The 24,204-nt window shown below is 43.0% G+C and overlaps 1 protein-coding gene across 1 annotated transcript in view; it reads right to left on the bottom strand.

Annotated features, from left to right (window-relative positions):
* APLP2 (amyloid beta precursor like protein 2) overlaps nt 1-15,089 on the bottom strand; it is a 69,632-nt gene extending 54,543 nt beyond the window's left edge. Inside the window, exon 1 of the mRNA XM_021671250.2 lies at nt 14,996-15,089. The gene's annotated coding sequence lies outside the window, so the exon portion shown is untranslated. The remainder of the gene's footprint in view (nt 1-14,995) is intronic.
* Nucleotides 15,090-24,204: the final 9,115 nt, after the last annotated feature.

Below are 24,204 nucleotides of genomic sequence, written 5' to 3'. Positions count from 1 at the left end.
TTTATTGCAATAAACTTCCCTCTCAGTGCTGCTTTTGCTGCATCCCAGAGATTTTGGTATGTTGTGTTTTCATTTGTTCAAAACATTTTCTAATTTCCCATTTGATTTCTTCGGCACTTTGGGAGGCCAAAGCAGAAGGATCATGAGGTCAAGAGATGGAGACCATCCTGGTCAACATGGTGAAACCCAGTCTCTACTAAAAATACAAAAATTAGCTGGGCGTGGTGGTATGCACCTGTAGTCCCAGTTACTCGAGAGGCTGAAGCAGGAGAATCACCTGAACCAGGGAGGTGGAGGTTGCAGTGAGCTGAGATAACGCCATTGCACTCCAGCCTGGGTGATACAGCAAGACTCCATCTCAAAAAAAAAAAAACAACAACAAAAAACACTTCAATGTTGTTTTGTAATAAAATTCTCAACAAATGGCAAGGCGTGGTAGCTCACATCTGTACTCCCAGCATTTTGGGAGGCTGAGGCATGGGCATCGCTTGAGCTCAGGAGTTCAAGACCAGCTTGGGCAACATGGTAAAACCCAGTGTCTACATAAACACACCCCCCCCGCCAAAAAAATTAGCCAGACATGGTGACACACACCTATGGTCCCAGCTATACTGGAGGCTGAGGTGAGAGAATGGCTTGAGCCTGGGAGGTCGAGGCTGCAATGAGCCATGACTGTGCCACTGCACTCCAGCCTAGGTGACAGAGTAAGACTCCATCTCAAAAATAAATAAAATAAAATAAAATTTTAATAAGAAAAAAAGCAAAATTAGACAAATGGCACTACATCAAACTAAAAAGCTTCTACAAAGTTTTGGCAAAAGAAACAATAAAGTAAAAAGGCAACCTATAGAATGGGAGAAAGTATATGCAAACCCTTTATCTGATAAGGAATTAGTATGGAAAATATATAAGGAACTCAGAAAATGCAATGGCAAACACACACACACACACACACACACACACACACCCCAAAAGCCTGATTTAGAAAATAATCAAAGGGCTTGAATAAACATTTCTCCAAAAAGACATAAAATGACCAACAGGTACACAAAAAGATGCTCAACATCACCAATCACGCAGGAAATGCAAATTAAAACATCACCTCACACCTGTTAAAATGGCTATATATTTATCAAGATAAGTATTCGCAAGGATGTGGAGAATCTCTTATATGCTGTTGGGTGAAAAAAATGGTGCAGCTGCTATGGAAAACAGTATGAAGATTCTTATTTTAAAGAATTAAAAGTAGAATTACCATTTGATCCATCAATCTCACATCTGGGTATATATATCCAGAAGAATTAAAATCATTATCCCAGACAGATACACGCATTTCCATGTTCACTGCAGAATCACTGACAATAGCCAATACATGGAAACAACCTAAATGTCCATTGAGAGATGAGTAAGAAAAATGTGATATAGACATAAAATGGAATATTGTTAAGCCTAAAAAAAAAGTAAATCCTGCCATATTCAACAACATGAATGAACCTGGAGGACATTATGCTAAGTGAAATAAACCAGTCACAAAAGGGTAAGTACTGCAAGATTCCACTTACATGGGATATCTAAAATAATCAAATTATAGAACTGTCATTGACACAGGCTGAAGGGAGGAAAAAACAGTTGCTGTTCAACAGGTATAGTTTTCGTTTTGCAAGATGCCTAAGTTTCTGGAGATTTGCTGTATAACGTTTTATCTACAATGAACAATACTGTTTTGTGCACTTAAAAATTTAAGAATAGATCTCATGTTAAGTGTTCATACCACAAAAAAATATTTTAAGGCACGGCGTGGCAGCTCACAACTGTATCACAGCACTTGGGGAGGCCAAGGCAGGGCTGCTTGAGGCCAGGAGTTCAAGACCAGCTTGGGCAACAGAGCAAGTCCTCATCTCCACCAAAAAAATGTTTAATTCGCCAGGCATGATGGCTCACGCCTGTGGTCCCAGCTACTTGGGAGGCGGGAGGGTCATCTGAGCCCAGGAAGTTAAACCTCTAGTGAGCTATGACTGTGCCACTGTACTCCAGCCTGGGCAACAGAGTGATAACCATGTCTCAAAAAAAAAATAAAAAGTTATAATGGTTAATAAAGTTTATGTTATGTATATTTTACCATATACACAAAAATATCTGGGGATTTTAGGCTATTCAATTTAGAAAATGCTTATGTCTTGTGGCTGATGTGTAAAACATCTGGAAGGAAACACTATAAATCAGTAAGAAAACAGATAAGCTAGATTTTTTTAATCTGTATATGAAAAGCTTTTTCTTCTCGCTCTTCTGGGGATGCTGTCTATAAGCAATGAGTCTGACATACCATCACAGGCTTTCCTACAATACAGCCTCCAACAAAACTAGGCTGTCCCAAATGCACCAACACCTGCAGTGGTGTGTGCCCAGGCAGACTTAGAGGGCTTCAAGCTGGGAGACCAGAAGTTCTTAGGAGGTTGTCCAAAACAAAATACATGGCATCAGGGCCATGTGGTTCCATTTGTTCTGTATGTGTTTGTGACCAGATCAAGCGTGCTTTCGTTATTGAGAAGCAGAAAATCACTGTGGAAGTATTAAAAGCACAAGCACAGAGTCAAAAAGTTAAACTAAAAAATGAGGCGGGGTGAGGTGGCTCATGCCTGTAATCCCAGCACTTTGGGAGGCCAAGGCAGGTGAATCACCTGAGGTCAGCAGTCTGAGACCAGCCTGGCCAACATGGTGAAACCCCATCTCTACTTAAAATATAAAAATTAGCTGGGAGTGGCGGCAGGTGCCTATAATCCCAGCTACTCGGCAGGCTGAGGCAGGAGAATCACTTGAACCTGGGAGGCGGAAGTTGTATTGAGCCAAGATTGAGCCACTGCATTCTAGCCTGGGCAACAAGAGCAAAACTCTCAAAAAAAAAAAAAAAAATGAAGCTTTTTTGAGTAATAAAAATTAAAATCCTAAATTAATAAAATCTGTAAGAAGACTGGAAAAGTGTTGACCAGCATTTCTCCAACAGAAATAGTTTATTCTATTTATTGTATCATCTTAGGAACCATATAGTGCCTTCAGCTACAGTATTTGTTCTGTCACAGTGCTCTGTGTATAGCAATTTAATAAATGTTTGCTAATAATGATGACTATAAGAGCCTCAAATGAACCAATTACCACAAAGTCTTCCACTTTCGATCAAGTCCTTTCTAGAGGTTCTTTTAAATGCCAATTTGGGATATAGCCACAGTGATTTTTTTTTTTAAAGCTATCCACAGTATTCTGTTTACATTAGAGAAAAATGAGAAACATGCATGTTCAGTTATAAAGGAATCAAATAAATTATAGAATAGGCAGTCCTCTACTTTCACATAAGGTGTATGTCTGTAAACATGAACCACTTACAAATGTATGCATGTTATTTGGAGATTCTGCTACTAGCAAGTAATAATTTATCAGATCTCAATTACTTCTATTGTTTTAGGGGAAAACACGCCCTTGAAAATCTGTTTCCAGCATTTTATCGGCATTCCTTCATTTTTTCCACATAATTGAGCCCACTGAGTATTTGCCTAAGTTCAAAGAAACTCTACCTAGAAAAACACCAAAAAAGCACCAATTATCACCATGTGCTTCTTATCAATAAAATAAACATTTTTCTCTCCTTTTTCACTCTTACAAAATCAGGGCAAAATGCAGTAAAATATTCAAATAACAGTTCAATACTACTGCAAATATCCAATCACTGGCTAGCAGGCAACATCCCTATGCGATAACTCAAAATGTTTATACAAAAGTTTAGGTACTCAAATCCAAATTCAAAGTATGAATGGCTACTTAGAGGGGTGAATGTTGTACATTTAAAATTGCAAGGTGTTCAAAAGCCCCCAACAATGAAGGGTGATCCCAAAAAAAAGCTATACACAGGTTATAAAATACGTAATGGCTGGGAAATTATTCAATATGTTAAATGAAGAAAAAATGAGTTATACACGCATAAGGGGGAATCTACTCTGAGAAGTTAAGATGCAAACAAAACAAAACCAGAAAAACAAAACAGTTTTTTACCTGAAAGGTAAACTATAGTTTTGGTTTTTGGGGGTTTGTTTTTGTTTTGGTCAAAACCGTATTTTCTAAATTTTTCATAACTTGGAGAATTTAAAGGTTTGGAGTTTGTAACTCAAAGCATATGAATCTAGAAAGATAAATCAGAAACTGACAGGACTCCACAGACTTCAGCTTTAGTCACCACAGTCCAGGAACTTAGAGTAAGATCCTGGATTGCTAGTGTCCTCTGGCTCCAAGTCGAATGAAAATTTATGTCCAGAACACACATTAGCCTAGACCTCAAATTAACCAATCTGTAAGCACCTGTATAAATGAAATGTCTGGCCGGGCATGGTGGCTCATGCCTGTAATCTTAGCACTTTGGGAGGCTAAGGTGGGTGGATCACTTGAGGTCAGGAGTTTGAGACCAGCCTGGCCAACATGGCGAAACCCCATCTCAGCGAAAACTACAAAAATTAGCCAGGCATGGTGGTTGGCTCCTGTAATCCCAGCTACTCAGGAGGCTGAGGCAGGAGGCACTTGAACCCAGGAGACAAAGGTTGCAGTGAGCACAGACCATGACACCACACTCCAGCGTGGGCAACAGGGTGAGATTCCATCTCAAATAATAAAGGCAATGCTCCCTCCCCCAAAACTTATGAGGCCAGTAACTGAAATCAGAACTTGACAAGTATATAATAAAAAGAGAAAAATTACAGGTCAAACTCACTTATGAGCAAAGAGGCAAAACTCCTGAACAAACTTTTTGCAAACCAAATCCAGAAAATAAACAAACCAAGTTTGGTTCATTTCAGGAATGCAAAGTTTCTTACACATCGCACCATCAAAATTAAAATCATATGATCATCTTATACTTGCCAAAAAAGATGTCTGAAAAAAACCTAACATTCATTCATGAGAAGAATCTTTGGCAAACTTAGAATATAAGCTCTTCTTTATCTGGTAAAGGGTTTGATATCTACCAAAAAACTACAAGTATCATATAAATTACAGTTTCCCTCTGAGAGAAGTCAGACTAAGATACCAGCTATTATCTCTCCTATCTGAACATTTTAGCCAGTGCAGCAAAGCAAGAAAAACAAATAAAAGTTACAAAGATTGGTTGGAAAGAAATAGAGCTGTCACAATTCACAGAATAACTCAGATAAATTCAAAGTTACAGATAAATTATTATAATTAGTAGGCAAGTTTAGCAAGGTTACTAAATACAAGGTCAATCTGAAAATATCAATTGTATTTCCACAACCACACAGACAACAAAATATTTACAATAGCATAAAAAAGATCAAATATCTATGAATAAATCTAACAAAAGATATACAAGATCTGTATGCAGAAAGCTACCTAACACTGAAGGGAGAATTACAGAGGGCTTAAATAAAATACACGTCATGTTTCTGGATTGGAAAACTCAGTATTTGAAAAACGTCAATTTTTCCCCAATTAAACTATAGACAAAATGCAAAATCAAAATTCTAACAGGTAGCTGTTTTGGTGAAATGTGGCAAATTTATGTGAAAAGAAAAGGGTTAAAGGAAGAGCTAAGACACTATTCAAGACAAGCAAGGTAGAAAGGCTTCATCTACTAGATATAAAATCTTATTTTACAATAATTAAAACAATGTGGAGTTGGTACAAGGATCAACAAAGAGATGAATGGAATAGGAGAGAGAACCCAGGAACAGATTCACTTGAGATACCTGATTTACAACAAGGGTGACCAAGATGAGCAAAAGGGAAAGGATGACCTTGACAATAAATGGTGCAGACCAGATATCTATGTGGAAAAAACAGAAATGAAATGGCCCCTAACTTCACATCTGCACAAAAATCCAGTTAAATTATAGCTCCAAATGAGAGAGGCAAAACAATAAAGCTCCTCACAGACAATATAGGAGACTATCATTATATCCTTAGGGTAGGAAAGACTTCTCAAACAGGATACCAAAAGTACCTACCATAATAAAACAAAAAACTAAAAAATTAGCCATTAAAATTAAGAACTTATTCAAAAAACATCATGAAGAGAGTGAAAAGGCAAACCACAGAGAGAACAGCATTATCTTAATAACCTCAAACTGGAAACAATTCAAACATCCATCAACAGCAGAACGAATTCAGGTTTATTCATATAATGGAATACTATGCAGCAACAGAAACCAGTGAGCCACAGCTACACTCGATACACGTGGTGTTCAAAAATGTGTCTAGTGAAAGAGACCAAATGCATAAAAATATATACTGAATGATTCCACTTATATGAAGCTAAAAAAAAAAAAAAAGAATTACAGTGTTTAGGGACTAATGCACTGCAAGTAATACTATAAGGAAATAGAAAAAGTGATCACCATAAAGTCAGAGGAGCAGTTACTCCTGAGCGAAGAAGAAAGGGGGATACTGGCAATATTCTATTTCTTGACCTCGGTGGTAGTTACACAAGTGTTTGATTTACAAAAATACACTGAGCTTTTTTTTTTCTTTTGTGTACTTAAAAGCTCAAAAATACTCAAGGGCTTTCAATGCTAGATAGGAGCAGCAAGGGTGGCTGGCACTTTCCTAAGTAAAGGGTTATCTTTACTTTCAGTTTGAGCAGCTTGACATTCTTACCTTCTAAAATCATCAGAGTATGCACAAATAATTAACGCTATGTGTTGATAAATGTGTTACAACTCTAATAACGGCCTAAGGAAATTTAATGAAAACATGAATGGAAATGTAAACTCCTAATTCAAGTTACTTCTGGAAAGTTCAAATGAGGCTTTTATTGGTAATGTTTTTATTTCTGTATCCAGTGGGTTTTTTTTTTTTTTTAAAGGCTAAGACATACATGAGAAATGTTAAGGTTCAATAAAACTGGGGGCTGGACATAGGGTCTTTTTTACATGTTTAACTATCCTATGGGGGAAATGCTCATAATCAAAGGGAGTAAAATGAAAGAGAGCTCTAACAGCTCGCCTCTCCAAGTAAAAACCCTGCTTCAACCTAAGCAAGTTACATGTTTAGCCTTCCAGAGACAAAGCATAAAATATGTGAAAATATTAATGATCTGTACTACCACCACTAAATCTCACATTTTCTTATCTGGGCTAAATATTCTCTTACAGTCCATTCACATTTCATGTCAAATGTTTCACATTCTTCACCATTCCAGTCATTCTGTTCTGGATAACATTATCCCTTTAAAATGAAGTGCCACGATCTAACAAATGCACTGTGATGTCTCAGATGCCTAAATTTTGCCAGGTAACTTTTAACTCACAGAAGAAATTAATTCTTTCTCTTTCAGCCATCCCAGCTATGTAACTTCCCAACTAGGGAATGCCCCTGTAGGAGACACTGGGTTCTCACCAATATCCACAGCTTTCTTTTCCAACAAAGCCCAATTTTTTTTTTTTTTTTTTTTTTTTTGTAAGAGGTATCACCATCTGAAAAGCCCAACCTGATTGGAGGCTGCATCCTCCTCCTCCTCCTCTTCCTCCTGGCCACATGCTTCAGAAAGCAGGCCCTGAGAAGTCCAAGGCTGTGGAGGCAGTATCATTTCCCTTGCCAAGGCTTGCTTTGGCTAGAAGCATCTGATACACTTCTGTTGCCCAGTGACACTAGGGAGGTCTTACGCTGGTGGGCTTTGAGAAAGGTTTCTTCACTCTTAAAAGGAGATATACAGGAAGAGACCATCTCCTCCTCCTCTGGACATTATCATATCAAAGCATGTCCCCTGGAACTGCAGTAGCCATTCCACAACCACTAGGGGAGTAAGCCCCGAGGAAGGCAGGCTAATTCTTTTCTGGACCACAATCTTATCCCCATCACACTGGTCACTGGCCACTGACTGTGTATCAGGTGCTGGCAGCCTTCTCTCTCCCAAATAATCCCATACCTTGATTTGGATAAAACTCCCTATAGGGAGCCATAATTTCCTTTCTTAAAATTTTTGGTCAGAAAACAAAAATGACACAGCTTACTACTAAAAAAAGAGAACTTGCACATAATATAAAAAGACACAAAAGGGCTGAGCCTGTGGTGGCTCACGCCTGTAATCCCAGCACTACGGGAGGCCGAGCCGGGTGGATCACTTGAAGTCAGGAATTCAAGACCAGCCTGGCCAACATGGTGAAACCCTGTACTAAAAACAAAAATTAGCTGGGCATAGTGGCGCATACCTGTAATCCCAGCTACTCAGGAGTCTGAGGCACAAGAATCGCTTGAATCCAGGAGGCAGAGGTTGCAGTGAGCCAAGATGGCACCACTGCACTCCAGCCTGGATGACAGTGAGACTCTGTCTCAATAGAAAAAAAGCGGGGGAGGGGAGGAGGGCAAAAAGTTTTTAAAAATCAGTGAATATCATTTGAATGACACCAAAAAAAATGGAAAATGTAAAACAGCAAAATCCCCCGTAATTACATACTTCAAAGGGTCACTGTTAATCATTTGGCATATACGGGGTCATAATATATTGGAACTTATATGAAATTAGTTCCTTTTAAGGGAAACACTCATACCAGGTTTTGGTATTGGGAAAGACAGGTAGGAGTAAAAAGAAATCCGCGTCCAAAAGGGAAACATGAACCATGCTGACAGCAAAGAGCAGTGGGCTTACATAGGATGGGTAGACTCCTTCCCCTGGTCAAGCTGTGTGATGTTTAACCCTAGGCCTCTACTGACTCCCCATCTTTTTTGAGACAGCCTCACTCTGTCGCCAGGCTGGAGTGCAGTGGCATGATCTCAGCTCACTGCAACCTCCACCTCCTGGGTTCAAGGAATTCTCCTGCCTCAGCCTCCTGAGTAGTTGGGATTACAGGTGTGTGCCACCACACCTGGCTAACTTTTGTATTTTTAGTAGAGACAGGGTTTCACCATGTTGGCCAGAATGGTCTCAATCTCTTGACCTCGTGATCCATCCACCTCGGCCTCCCAAAGTGCTGGGATTACAGGCGTGAGCCACTGCACCCAGCCTACTGACTCCCTTTTTAGGTGGGGATAAGAATCCCGACTTCGGGCCGGGCGCGGTGGCTCAAGCCTGTAATCCCAGCACTTTGGGAGGCCGAGGCGGGTGGATCACGAGGTCAAGAGATCGAGACCATCCTGGTCAACATGGTGAAACCCCGTCTCTACTAATACAAAAAATTAGCTGGGCATGGTGGTGCATGCCTGTAATCCCAGCTACTCAGGAGGCTGAGGCAGGAGAATTGCCTGAACCCGGGAGGCGGAGGTTGCGGTGAGCCGAGATTGCGCCATTGCACTCCAGCCTGGGTAACAAGAGCGAAACTCCGTCTCAAAAAAAAAAAAAAAAAAGAATCCCGACTTCACCAGACTGTTAGGGACTTACGTAGATAATTTACCCAAAGAGTTTGTTTTGTTTTTCTCTCCTTGCACATTAGAATCACCTGGGGAGCTTTTGAAACTGAGCATCCCAGAGGTACTCAATGAGAATCTCTGGGGTTAGGGCCTAGAAATCATACACAAGTGCATTTCGCACAGTAAAAAGCACTATCCACATTTGTTTTTACTACTGTATTGTTTAGCACCTGGCACAGAACCATGGAACAGGGGTTTAATAAATACTAGCAGGATGAATTACAAATGAAAAATCCACGTTTTCTAATCTTCACCTTTAAAAAAAATAGATCACAGTTATGTTTTAAAAGACCTCATTTTGAAAAAAAGATCTTAGCCGAGTGTGGTAGTATGCACTGTACTCCTAGCTACTTGGGAGGCTGAGGCAGGAGGATCATTTGAGCCCAGGAGTTTGGGGCTGCAGTGAGCCATGACTGTGCCACTGCAATCTAGCCTCAGTAAGAATGAGACCCTGTCTCAAAAAATAAAAATAAAGACTTCATGATGCATATATAAGAAAAATTCCCTCAGCAAAAGCGATTATTAGTTGTACTTGACACAAAGGACGGGAACTCATTTCTACTTGAATGTGCATACGTGGTCCACTTTCCATCTTAGGCCATAAATCAAGGTACAATACACTAAATTTAATTAAGCTTCAAGGTAATCTAGTTTATCTCACTAAAAACCAACCCATGAAAATTGAATTATAGGCAATTTAGAATTCTCTCTCAACTGGCCCTTCAATGAAAACTACAATTACTGTACAAAGATTTACCCCTACTTTTTGTCACACAGAAAACATTATTTTCGTTGAATAGTTCATTTTAGCACAATCCAAAGTAATAATTGTTAAGTGATGGCTTTAATATGCAATGTGTGCTATTTTTATAAAATTTATGTACATGATGTATTCCTTCTATTAATAGAAGGATATACAACATTACAGTAAGGTTTCCCTGGATAAGACCATTTTAGGTTATTTCTCATATCTTATTATCTGTATTTTTAAATTTCTTACAATGAATATGTACTATGTATATAATTTTTCTTGTTATTTTAGAAAGAAAATCCAAAAAGCCTGAGAATTCAGTAACGGTAAACAGAATTAAACAATCTTTTTTTTTTTTTTTTTTTTTTTAAAGAAGACGGGGTTTCGCCTTGTTGGTCAGCAGGCCGGTCTTGAACTCCCGACCTCAACTGATCCGCCCTCCTTGGCCTCCAAAGTGCTTAGATTACAGGCATGAGTCACCACGCCCAGCCAGAATTAAACAATCTTGAAAGGGGCCAGGCGTGGTGGCTCACGCTTGTAATTCCAGCATTTTAGGAGGCTGAGGTGAGTGAATCACCTGAGGTCAGGAGTTCAAGACCAGCCTGGCCAACATGGTGAAACCCCGTCTTACAAAAAATACAAAAATTAGGCAGGCATGGTGGTGCACGCTGTAATCCCAGCTACTCAGGAAGCTAAGGCAGGAGAATTGCTTGAACTCAGGAGGCAGAGGTTGCAGTGAGCCCAGATCACACCACTGCACTACTCCACCCTGAGCGACAGAGCAAGACTCCATCTCAAAAAAAAAAAAAAAAAAAAAAATACACATTTTCAAATGCTATAAAGAACATGATTGGGTCAACAAACAAACTAGAAAACAGACAGCAGATATGATCCAAGTATTGTATCAATGTTAAATTTCACCAGGTTGATAACTGCACTAAGGCTACGTAAGGCAATGTCTTTGGCTCTTAGAAAGTATATACTGAAGTTCTCAGAGGTAAAGGGGATGACGAATGCAACTTACTTTCAAATAATTTGGCAAAAAATAAAAAATAATAGAATGAATGATAAAGCAAATGCTGAATAGAAGAAATGTTAACAATTGGTGAATCTGAGTAAAGGGTATGAGAATTGTACAATTTTTGTATTTTTTATATGATTAAAGTTATCTTTTTTTTTTTTTTCGAGACAGACTCTTGTTGCTCTGACGCCCAGGCTGGAGTGCAGTGTGCGCCACCAAGCCCAGCTAATTTTTGAATTTGTAGTAGAGACAGGGTTTCACCATGTTGGTCAGGCTGGTCTCGAACTCCTGACCTCATGATCCGCCCGTCTTAGTCTCCCAAAGTGCTCGGATTACAAGCATAAGCCACCGTGCCCAGCAATTAAAGTTATTTCTAAGTAAAACATTTTTAATTGAAAAAGTTTAAAAATCAATACATGCAAAATTGCTCTAACCAAAATACTTAAGATCATATTGGGCCAACTTCAAGCAAGGGAACATATTCAAAAACTGTGCTAATAAAAACATATGCAGGATCAACTTTAAACAAAAATTTAAATCAGCACCATCTGGCAGAAATACAATGTGAGCCACATACGTAGTATTAAATACCCTAGGAGCCATATTAGAGTTAAAAGAAACAGGTGAAAATAATTTCAATGTTTTATTTTGGTCCTTGTCTACAGTATTTTTGTTTCAATTTAGTCAATATAAAAACTGAGGGTTTTTTAAATACTAAATCTTCAAACTCTGGTGTGTATTTTATACTTCCAGTACATATCAATTCAGAAGCTAAATTTTCATAGGAAATACTTGATCTACATTTAGATTTCATAAAATGTAGTTTAAAAAGTAGATTCACATAACCAAATTGTTTAAAAGTTTCCCAACCACTGAATCAGTTTTTAAATGTAAACTTAGATGAACTAAAATTGAATAAAATGAAAAATTCATTCAGTCACACTAGTCACCCTACAGGCTCAATAACCACATGTGGCTTGTGGCTACACTCTGGGAAGGCCTGGCTTTAGATAGTAAAACAAATTCCCTCTACAAAAGGAGGAACTAATTGATAAAACTTAAGCTTATTGTATTTATCAAAAGATTTTTAAAACATAGTTATGATAAAAATAATGGGCCAGGCACCATGGCTCACACCTGTAATCCCAGCACTTTCAGAGGCCAAAGCGGGTGGATCACCTGAGGTCAGGTGTTCGAGACAGCCTGGCCAACGTGGTGAAACCCCATCTCTACTAAACATACAAAAATTAGCGCGGCATGGTGGCAGGTGCCTGTAATCCCAGCTACTCGGGAGGCTGAAGCAGGAGAATCACTTGAACCCGGAAGGCAGAGGTTGCAGTGAGCCGAGATCCCGACATTGCACTCCAGCCTGGGCAACATAGCGAGACTCCATCTTAAAACAAACAAACAAAAACCAAACAAACAAAACCGATATTCCTATCAGAAGCACACCAAGGTTTCTCTCCAAGGTACAGTTAGACATCTCCCATACCACTCGTCAGAAATACCAACACAAAGCCTTCTCTACTCTGCCTCAGTTGTCATCCTTTAATTTTGGTTTGAGTTTCCTGAAAATTGGCAACCAAATGGCCTTCTTCCTTTCAAATGTGGCAGAACAAACTCAAGTTCTGGTTCTCAGGAGCCTAGTCATCTACTGCATAGTATGCAGGGTTCCAGCACAATACTGGTCTCAGTCCCAAATGGGAGCATGCACACAGGAGAACTTGTCTCGGATTTAAGAAAGGAAGTGACCCTGAGTCCAGAGGTGAGTTTTTTCCTTTTTAAACAGGTGTAAGAGATTAAGTCAGTCAACACCAAGCAACACTAAAGATTTGCCAATCAATAATTCTGTGCCAAGCAACTTGATGAGGGATTTGGCCAGAATCCCTTTGGCTAATCTCAATCAGGGCCTTCCCAAAGACATCCTGATTTAGGCCATTCTCATCTAAATTAAGCTTCCGCAGTCCCTTGCCTGACAGCAAATAAACAAAATCAAATGATATTCATATGAATAAAATTCTGCTAGCTTGACAAAAGGCCCCTTGAAAGATCGTTTAGTCAGTAGGAGCAAAAATACAGCTCCAAAGAACAGGAGTTATCATAAAACCATTTGCCAGAAATGTTTAATTCCTACTTTGTTCAGCCATACTTTTCAACTGAGCAACGTTGTGGCTAACAATTAAATTTAATTCACAACAATGAATTCTGGTATCTTTTTTTACCGCTGCACAACTATTAACACATTACTTGAAACTGCTGAGTCCTTTACTGTGAATTCACTAATGCTTGAAATTGCACTCATCCCAGTAGGAAGTGGGGTGCGAGTGTGAACGATGGGTTCTGACACGATCCACTAATGAAGTCCCATCTTCCATATAAAATCCCTTCTTCTTCCCCTCCCATCTCACTCACCTAGCTGTTTTCATGCGACATCATATCAGGGATCACAGATACAACTCTGACCATTGTGTGCAGACTCAAACAATCGTAATCTAAAATCCTCTGTAGATAAACATTTACTATTTCTCAAAGCTGAACTCCTTTCTTACCCTCACAGTCACAAAGCTTTAAGCAGGATGAATACGAAGGTTTTAAGCCGTTCTATCAGAGAGGTTTTTTATTAAATTTATTTTACCCATGGAAATACTTGAACATTCTGTAAAAGTAAACATATTCTAAACCTGAGATCTTTAAAAGAAAGTTATCAGTTAATGCCTAATCAAATCCAGTCTTCAGGTCTCTCTGAAATTACCTAAGTACGCAGAAACCAACTGTAATTTTTAAAAAAGCGAAGAGGGAGAAGAAATAAACGACACCAGAACTACACATTCCACTCCAGCAGTTCAAGCACTATTTCGAGAAGGGAAGTAAAGATCTAGCCCGCTGTCTCCCTCGGCCACAGCAGGGCTCCTCCAAGGCGGCCCGCTCCTGCCCGCGCCGAAGACCCCTTAGACCCCGCCGCCGACCCTGACATCTCCCGCGAATGCCCCCGCCGCTTCGCCTCCTCGCATAGGGGATGCTCAGGAGGCGACCTTGAAGCACAACCACTGCTGGAATTCTGACACCGAAGAGGACGATTTTTCCAGGAGTTTACATGCATTCGCTGGCCCATTCGCTGCTCACTGAAACCCTCACGAAAGCGGTCAACGCATCCAGAGTGAGTTTCCTCCCTCTACAGACACAGGCAAACAGCGCCACTAAAAATGCGCGTCCGCGCCCCGGCCCCGGGCGGCAGAGGGAGTAGCGGGCGGCCGGGCGCGGGAGCTCCCCCGGGGCTCGCAGCATCCCCGCAGCGCGCGGAGGCCTGGGCCGCGTCCACCTGGCAACAAAGGCGAAGTCCGCCGCTCGCAGGTGAGAGGCCCGGAGCCGAAGCCCCGCAGCCGCGCCAGGGAGCGTACGGGGTCCGCGAGGGGCCGCCCCTGGAGACAGCCGAACCGCGGACTCCGTCGGGAGGGAAGCGCCCAGGCAAAGGCTCGCATTGTCCCGGGGGAGGGCGGGGCGAGCACCCGGGCGGCACGGGGTCCCCGGAGGAGGTGGCGGCGCCGCGGGTGGGTTGGGGGCTGGGGCGGCCGAGGCGGCCCGCCGCCCCCCGCAGCCTCGACGTCTTTCATTTGGCCTCTGCGGCGGCGGAGGCAGCCCGACCTCCAGCGCTAAGCACTGCGCCAAGCAGGGGCGGGCGGGGGAGGGGGCGCCAGACCCGCCGCAGCGCCGGACCCCTCGCGCCGCGCCCCCGGCCCGCCCTGCCTCGGTTCCCGCGGCCCGCCCGCAGGCCGCGCTCCCTCGGCGAGCGAAGGAGATGACGCTTCGGCGTTCACTCCGGTCCCCACCTCGATATAGCCGGCCAGCGCCGAGGCGGGCACCGTGAGCCCCACCAGCAGCAGAAGCAGGAGCCTGCCCGTGGCTGCGGCGGCCGTGGTCCCTGTGGCCGCCATCCCTCGCAGGGTCGCTCTAGCGCGCGGCTCTGAGGCTCACACACACACCGGCTCCGCGCTCAGTGCACCGCGACCCAGAATCATCTGAAGCCCGTTCGCCGCCGCCCGGGGGGTTTTACACCAACCGGAACTGACTTCACAAAACCACGTCCTCCTTCTGCGGCTTCCAATGCCAGCCCGCAGAAGCCCTCAGGACCCCGCCTTCCATGCAGTCCAGACCCAGTCAGGGAATGGAAGCGCCTGCTCCTCCCGCCCGGTCCAGCCGCGCGCCCCCGCCCGGCCCCGCCCCCGGCCGCGGAAGGCCCCGCCCCCGCTTTGGACCCAGTGGCCGCCAGGCGCGGGGACGTGCGCGCGGTGGGTCCGGGGCCGCAGCTATGCGGCCGCGGGGCTGGCTCCGGCCTCCGCCACCCGGCGCGGTTGTGTGTCCCCGCCGCGCTCGTCCGTTAGCCTGCAGCCTCCCGATACGGGCACGCCCCGTTTCCCCGCCCCTACGGAGCATTCTTCAGACTCCTTTGGGTACCGCCCTCTTTTTGGTTCTGGAGATGGTTTTATTGAAAACAGAATGAATTAGGAGTTCGGGACAGTCTGCCAAGGGCCGTACCCCGTGGCAGGGGGAGGACAACAGGAGGCAGCTGCCCTCCTCCTGCGAGCCCGGCGCAGGGCGCGCCTCTCCCGTGCTGCTCCGCCCAGCCCGCTCGGCCGGTTTCTCGCCACTGAGCCGGCAGCGCTCCGCACGCTCGGCCTCCGGTCCTTAGGCCTCTTCCCGACCCTTCCTTCCCAGCGGCCGCCCGGGTCAGGGATGGAGACCAGGGGTGCAAGGACCACGCCGGCCTCACAGCCCAGGCCCCCTTCCTCGTGTGTTTTAGGAAGAGGGCACGCTGCTCCTTCTGTTGAGACGCACTAGCGGGAGACCTGCTTCTCTGCCTTCCTGCTCCGCGGCATTTCCACTTCACTGGAGAAAAACGTCCTGCTGCCCCATTTAGCAATTGGCACAGCCTCGCCACCACCAGGGCTCCGCTGGCCTTGTTTCCTTTCAGTAGCCTGTGAGTTAGGTACCGCCTCTGAGAGACCTGGACTCGTCCCTTCAGGTTCCACTAAATACATAGAGAACACAGTCCCTGCTTCCAGGACGCTGACAATAGAAGGGAGGAGATGTCCACGGAGTAGACGGAGTGCGGCTGTAAGAAGAGCCCGGGATTTCCCAGCCTTAATCTGCACCACTCCTACGTGCCCAGTTCCCTGTGGGTAAACTGGCTCTGCCCCATTCCTCCAAGACGACACCTTTCCATTTCACAGCCCTTCCTGCACTGTTCCTGCGCCTGCAATGCCCTCTCCCCAACATCTATCTGTTGGAAGCATTTTCACTCTTCCTTGCTCAGTTGGCTGTAACATCGCTTCAGAAGGCTCAGAGGGCTGTCTCCCACTGTGGCACTTGCTCCCTAGTTATTTCCATACCTCTCTCAGGCCGCTGACAAGACTCGGGTGTGTCATGCTGCAGTGCCCCTCACAGTGCAGGCCTCAATAAATGCTTGCCCGGTGTTATTGAACCCAGTTGTCTTGGGCGCTGATGCTAGTTCTGGAACCGGATGAAGTTGGCTCTTGCTATCGTCAGAATTTCGTCCCCACTCCGAAACGTGTGTGCTGAAGCGCTGAACCCCAGTGTGATGGTATTTGTAAATGGGGCCTTTGGGAGCTAATCAGGTTTGGATGAGGTCATGGGGGTAGAAGGTCATGACGGGATTAGTGCCTTTATAAGAAGAGACACCAGAGAGCTTGCTTTTCTCTCACACTCTCTGTCCCCTACCTCCAACCTCAGGAACTCTCTTCTCTGTTAAATGTGAATATTAAAACCTGTCTCACTTCACCACTTTGTGTGATTCAACTTACAATGAATGTACATTAGTGAAAAGCATGAAGTGACTTAAATGTAAGGGGCAGGAGGATAAAGCGATGTATTACTAAGTGCAGGTTCATCTGCAAGTACGTGGGAACAGTATCAAGTGACTACCTCAATCTCCATTCTGTTGTGGAGCCTGGGGCGGGACATGTAGCCCCTCAGGGGCCGATTTCCTCACCTACAAAATCAGGGCCTTAAACTCAGGGATCTCAAATTCTGTGAATCTAAATGCTCAGAGAAAAGCAAGTCAGACATCTGAGTTTTAGAGCAGTGGCATGAATATTCATGCTTTGGAGACTATATCTTCAAAACTGACCTCTAATATCATGGGGATAGTACAAGGAAATACAGGAACATGATTTAGAGGGTCTTCAATCTAAAATTAGTTAGGTCTTGAAAGAAGTTTATTTGTATTTTCAAATTATGGGAGGATCATTACTAAGAGCTGATAGTCCCATTCATCAACATTCTGGACTTTAAAATGTTACTGTCTTTTTATTGAACGACACTGACAGGATCATACCTGGTCTTGCAATTCTCAAACAATAATTTTTCATCCCAAATATGCTCATGTCAGTTACCAAGGCTTATGAGTAGTATGTTTTCATTTTATTTTATTTTGTGCATAAAAGCAAAAGGCCCCAAAATAACCTCCTGGCTGGGCACAGTGGCTCACACCTGTAATCCCAGCACTTGAGGAGGCCAAGGTGGGTGGATCACCTAAGGTCAGGAGCTCCAGACTACCCTGGCCAACATGGTGAAACCCTGTCTCTATTAAAAATACAAAAAAATAAAAAATAGCTGGGTGTGGTGGCGGGCACCTGTAGTCCCAGCTACTGGGAGGCTGAGGCAGGAGGATCACTTGCGTCTGGAAGGTGGAGGTTGCAGTGAGCTGAGATCATGCCACTGCACTCCAACCTGGGCAACAAGAGTGAAACTGTGTCTCCAAAACATAAAAATAAAGTAAAATAAAATAACCTCCTGTTTCTTCTACCTTCTTAAGAATCAGACTTTCGCCGGGTGCAGTGGCTTACTCCTGTAATCCCAGCACTTTGGGAGGCCAAGGCGGGCGGATCACGAGGTCAAAAGATCAAGACTATCCAGCCAACTTAGTGAAACCCCATTTCTACTAAAATACAAAAATTAGTTGGGCGTGGTGGCGCACGCCTGTAGTCACAGCTACTCGGGAGGCTGAGGCAGGAGAATTGCTTGAACCCGGGAGACAGAGGTTGCAGTGAGCCAAGATTACGCCACTGCACTCCAGCCTTGCGCCTGGTGACAAAGAGAGACTCTGTCTCAAAAAAAAAAGAATTAGACTTTCTTCTAAATCAGCTCTCTTCTATGCACACTTAAGTTGTGTGCATTTCCTTGTTGAAAAAAAGCAAAGTTAATTTTCCTAAATGTATACTTTTTTTTTTTTTTAATTGCATTTTAGGTTTTGGGGTACATGTGAATAACATGCAAGGTTGTTGCACAGGTGCACACGTGGCAGTATGATTTGCTGCCTCCCTCCCCTTCACCTATATCTGGCATTTCTCCCCATGCTATCCCTCCCCAACTCCCCACCCCCCCACTATCCCCCCTCCCCCCCAACAGACCCCCGTGTATAGTGCTCCCCTCCCTGTGTCCATGTGTTCTCCTTGTTCAACACCCGCCTATGAGTGAGAACATGTGGTGTTTGATTTTGTGTTCTTCTGTCAGTTTGCTGAGAATGATGTTTTCCAGGTTCATCCATGTCCCTACGAAGGATGTGAACTCCTCCTTTTTAATGGCTGCATAATATTCCATGGTGTATATGTGCCACATTTTTCCTGTCCAGTCTATCATCGATGGGCATTTGGGCTGGTTCCAGGTCTTTGCTATTGTAAACTGTGCTGCAATGAACATTCGTGTGCATGTGTCCTTATAGTAGAACGATTTATAATCCTTTGGATATATGCCCAGTAATGAGATTGCTGGGTCAAATGGAATTTCTATTTCTAGGTCCTTGAGGAATCGCCACACTGTTTTCCACAGTGGTTGAACTAATTTACACTCCCACCAACAGTGTAAAAGTGTTCCTATTTCTCCACATCCTCTCCAGCATCTGTTTTCTCCAGATTTTTTAATGATCGCCATTCTAACTGGCGTGAGATGGTATCTCAATGTAGTTTTGATTTGCATTTCTCTGATGACCAGTGATGATGAGCATTTTTTCATATGTTTGTTGGCCTCATGTATGTCTTCTTTTGTAAAGTATCTGTTCATATCCTTCGCCCATTTTTGAATGGGCTTGTTTGTTTTTTTCTTGTAAATCTTTTTTAGTTCATTGTAAATTCTGGATATCAGCCCTTTGTCAGACGGGTAGGCTGCAAAAATTTTTTCCCATTCTGTTGGTTGCCGATTCACTCTATTGACTGTTTCTTTTGCCGTGCAAAAGCTGTGGAGTTTGATTAGGTCCCATTTGTCTATTTTGGCTTTTGTTGCCGATGCTTTTGGTGTTTTGGTCATAAAGTCCTTGCCTACGCCTATGTCCTGAATGGTTTTGCCTAGGTTTCCTTCTAGTGTTTTTATGGTGTTACGTCTTATGTTTAAGTCTTTAATCCATCTGGAGTCAATTTTAGTGTAAGGTGTCAGGAAGGGGTCCAGTTTCTGCTTTCTGCATATGGCTAGCCAGTTTTCCCAACACCACTTATTGAACAGGGAATCCTTTCCCCATTGCTTGTTTTTTTCAGGTTTGTCAAAGATCAGGTGGTTGTAGATATGTTGTGTCGCCTCCGACGCCTCTGTTCTGTTCCATTGGTCTATATCTCTCTTTTGGTACCAGTACCATGCTGTTTTGATTACTGTAGCCTTGTAGTATAGTTTGATGTCCGGTAGTGTGATGCCTCCCGCTTTGTTCTTTTTGCTTAGAATTGACTTGGCTATGCGGGCTCTCTTTTGGTTCCATATGAAGTTTAAGGTGGTTTTTTCCAGTTCTGTGAGGAAGGTCATTGGTAGCTTGATGGGGATAGCGTTGAATCTGTAAATTACTTTGGGCAGTATGGCCATTTTCACGATATTAATTCTTCCTAACCATGAACATGGAATGTTTCTCCATCTGTTTGTGTCCTCTCTTATTTCGTTGAGCAGTGATTTGTAGTTCTCCTTGAAGAGGTCCTTTACGTTCCTTGTTAGTTGTATTCCTAGGTATTTTATTCTCTTTGTAGCAATTGTGAATGGCAGTTCGTTCTTGATTTGGCTCTCTTTAAGTCTGTCATTGGTGTATAGGAATGCTTGTGATTTTTGCACATTGATTTTGTATCCTGAGACTTTGCTGAAGTTGCTTATCAGTTTCAGGAGATTTTGGGCTGAGGCGATAGGGTCTTCTAGATATACAATCATGTCGTCTGCAAATAGAGACAATTTGACTTCCTCCTTTCCTAATCGAATACCCTTTATTTCTTTTTCTTGCCTGATTGCTCTGGCTAGAACTTCCAGTATTATATTGAATAGGAGTGGTGAGAGAGGGCATCCTTGTCTAGTGCCCGATTTCAAAGGGAATGCTTCCAGTTTTTGCCCATTCAGTATGATATTGGCTGTCGGTTTGTCATAAATAGCTTTTATTATTTTGAGATACGTTCCGTCGATACCTAGTTTATTGAGGGTTTTTAGCATAAAGGGCTGTTGAATTTTGTCGAAGGCCTTCTCTGCATCAATTGAGATAATCATGTGGTTTTTGTTTTTGGTTCTGTTTATGTGGTGAATTACATTTATAGACTTGCGTATATTGAACCAGCCTTGCATCCCCGGGATGAATCCTACTTGATCATGGTGGATAAGCTTTTTGATGTGCTGTTGTAGTCGGCTTGCCAGTATTTTATTGAAGATTTTTGCATCTATGTTCATCATGGATATTGGCCTGTAGTTTTCTTTTCTTGTTGAGTCTCTGCCGGGTTTTGGTATTAGGATGATGTTGGTCTCATAAAATGATTTGGGAAGGATTCCCTCTTTTTGGATTATTTGGAATAATTTCCGTAGGAATGGTACCAGTTCCTCTTTGTATGTCTGGTAGAATTCGGCTGTGAAACCATCTGGGCCTGGGCTTTTTTTGGGTGGTAGGCTCTTAATTGCTGCCTCGACTTCAGACCTTGTTATTGGTCTCCTAAATGTATACTTAACATGAGCAGAACCCTCACATTAATTTGATATTTATTTATCCAATATCTATTCAGGCTAGGTACACTTGGCTAGGATAATTGCTCCCAAATCAGGATGCTTTTCAAAATCAACTAAGAAGTTTGTTTTTATTTTATTTTTGAGACAGTCTCACTCTGTCGCCCAAGCTGGAGTGCAGTGGCATAATTATGGCTCACTGAAGCTTTGACCTCCTGGTATCAAGCAATTCTCCCGCCACATGCACTACTACACCCAGGTAATTTTTTTTTTTTTTTAGTTTTTTTTTTTCACTATGTTGCCCATGCTGATCTCAAACTTCTGACTTCAAATGATCCTCTTGTCTTGACCTCCCAAACATGTTTGGATTAGAGGCATGAGCCACTGTGCCAGGCCAAGAATTTATTTTTAAAAGGCACATTTTGGCAGGGCACGGTGTCTCACACCTGTAATCTTAGCACTTTGGGAGGCCAAGGTGGGTGGATCACAAGGTCAGGAGATTGAGACCATCCTGACTAACATGGTGAAACCCCGTCCCTTCTAAAAATACAAAAAATTAGCCCGGCATGGTGGCACGTGCCTGTAGTCCCAGCTGCTCAGGAGGCTGAGGCAGGAGAATTGCTTGAACCTGAGCCGAGATCGCACCACTGCTCTCCAGCCTGGGCAACAGAGAAAGACTCTGTCTTAAAAAAAAAAAAAAAAAGACATATTTAAAAACCCAATGTCAGAAATTTTAAATCTCTAATGCTAGGGTGACCTAAAGAAATTGGTATACATTTTTCAGCTGGGCACGGTAGCTCATGCCTGTAACCCCAGCACTTCGGGAGGCCAAGGTGGGTGGATCACCTGAGGTCAGGAGTTCAAGACCAGACTGACCAACATGGTGAAACCCCGTCTCTACTAAAAATACAAAACTTAGCCAGGCGTGGTGGTGCATGCCTGTAATCCCAGCTACTCAGGAGGCTGAGGCAGGAGAATTGCTTGAACCCAGGAGGTGGACGTTGCCATGACCAAGATCACACCATTGCACTCCAGCCTGGGCAACAAGAATGAAACTCTCAAAAAAACAAAACAAAACAAAAAGATAAAAAATAAATTGGCATACATTTTTAAAGCTCTCTAAATAATTCTAACCCACTAATATTCTTGAGAACTGACGGTCTAACATAGTGGTTACTTAATTCTTGAATAACATGACCGGAAAAAACACTTTTTAAGTGGAATAATTAATTTTAAGTTACCAGTTGTTTTTTGTTTTGTTTTCCAAATAAATGCATTAAATTAAAACATAACTGTATTAGCATCACCATTTCACTAAAGAAAGAACATTCAACAACAACAAAGTTAGGATAGTCATCTTTTGAAATTTAAAAATTGGATAACATAACTTTCTGGCAACTTAATACATTGCCTTTTTTTTTGAGATGGAATCTCACTCTGTCACCCAGGCTGGAGTGCAGTGGCCTGATCTTGGCTCACTGCAACCTCCACCTCCCAGATTCAAGCAATTCTCCTGCCTCAGCCTCCCAAGTAGCTGGGACTACCGGCGCACACCACCACACCTGGCTAATTTTTATATTTTTAGTAGAGACAGGGGTCTCACTATATTGGCCAGGCTGGCCTTGAACTGCTAGCCTTGTGATCCTTCCGCCTCAGCCTCCCAAAGTGCTGGGATTATAGGTGTGAGCCACCGTGCCTGGCCATTGCCATTTTTTTTTTCATTCCAAATCAGAATTGTGAATACTTTATAATGGAATGTCCCTGGTTTAGTACATGTGTTAGAACCCATGTGGTATGGGAAATAAGTATGAATCAATTCTGTGCCTTGGCCTATAGCTGATAGCCTTTAAATATCGCCTTCCTTCTACCCAGATTGCCTTTCCCCCTCATCCACACCTGACATAGTATTTAAGACTTGGTTCAGATGTCACCTGCTCATGGAAGTTTTCTGCTCCTCCCTTTCTTCTTCTAAGCTGAGTTTGGTGCACCTCCTTTTTGCTCCCCTAACATTCTGTATGCACACAACTTTGTCATACTATGTGTAAACTAAGCATTAATTGTTTATTTTCCTTTCAGTTTCCTTAATTATATCACAAGTCCCTTGAGGGGACGAACCATGTCTTGTTCATGTCTGTACCTCCACAATCTAGCATAGTGATTGTACTTAACAGGTGTTCAAAAAATATTTCCTAAATGAACACAGAACTAAGTGAAATTTACAATCTGTCAGAGAAGCTAAAACCTGGGTGTACATAAGCATAGCAGTAGGTGAAAAGTCATAAATGGCTTAAGAGAAGTGAAGTTTTTTAAGAAGAGCAGAGGAAGTTGGTTACATCTGTGTGAGGACACCAGGTGAGGATTATAGAGGAGAGGCTATCTGAGGTTTCCTGGGACTACATACAGGATGTGCTCACGCAGCGTCAAGGAGAGGACAAGAAGCGTGGAAGGAACAATGCAAGCAAAGGCATAGCACTGGAAAAGCATGATAGAAGAGAACAAGCCAGTCATGTTTCACTTAATTGGAGCCCAGGGTTTGTAATTCATATTAAGGCAGGATGGTTGGTGGGTTTACAGGAAAGATACTGAGGAGCCATAGAAACCTTTGGACAAGAACATAATTACAGTTGGCTTTTAGGCAAAAAAAAAAAAAAAAAAAAAAAAAAATGAGTGTGAGAGCTACGGGAGGGATGCAGTAGAGCCTGGAGTCCAGGAGGCAGCTAGGAGCCCACTGTGATCTTGGGGAAAGAGAAAATGTGGGCAGAACTCAGGGAGATGGAGTGGAATTAGAAAGGAGTTGGTTGGAAAAGGTAAAGTGTATTGTCTTGGCCAGTCACTGGACAGGGAAGTCAGCGGAGTCGAGTGCAGGAGAAGGAAGGAGGGATAAAGAGAACTTTAACCTCGGAACGTAGGCCTGGGACAATATGGTGATGATGATGATGCCATCGGCAGAAATAAGAGAAACAAGAAGATTATGGGGATGAGAGGAAGGTGGAGATGTGAAATGCCAGCAAAATCTTCAGCATGAGATGCAGTAGAGTAAGAGGTTGGAATCAGAATTAGAATTTTGGGAGTT

Source organism: Aotus nancymaae, unplaced genomic scaffold (genome assembly GCF_030222135.1).
Source record: "Aotus nancymaae isolate 86718 unplaced genomic scaffold, 86718_ANA_hifiasm-v0.15.2.pri h1tg000012l, whole genome shotgun sequence".
Lineage (NCBI taxonomy): Eukaryota > Metazoa > Chordata > Mammalia > Primates > Aotidae > Aotus > Aotus nancymaae.
The sequence above is the reverse complement of the archived record's forward strand: the minus strand, read 5'-3'. Positions and strand labels throughout refer to the sequence as shown.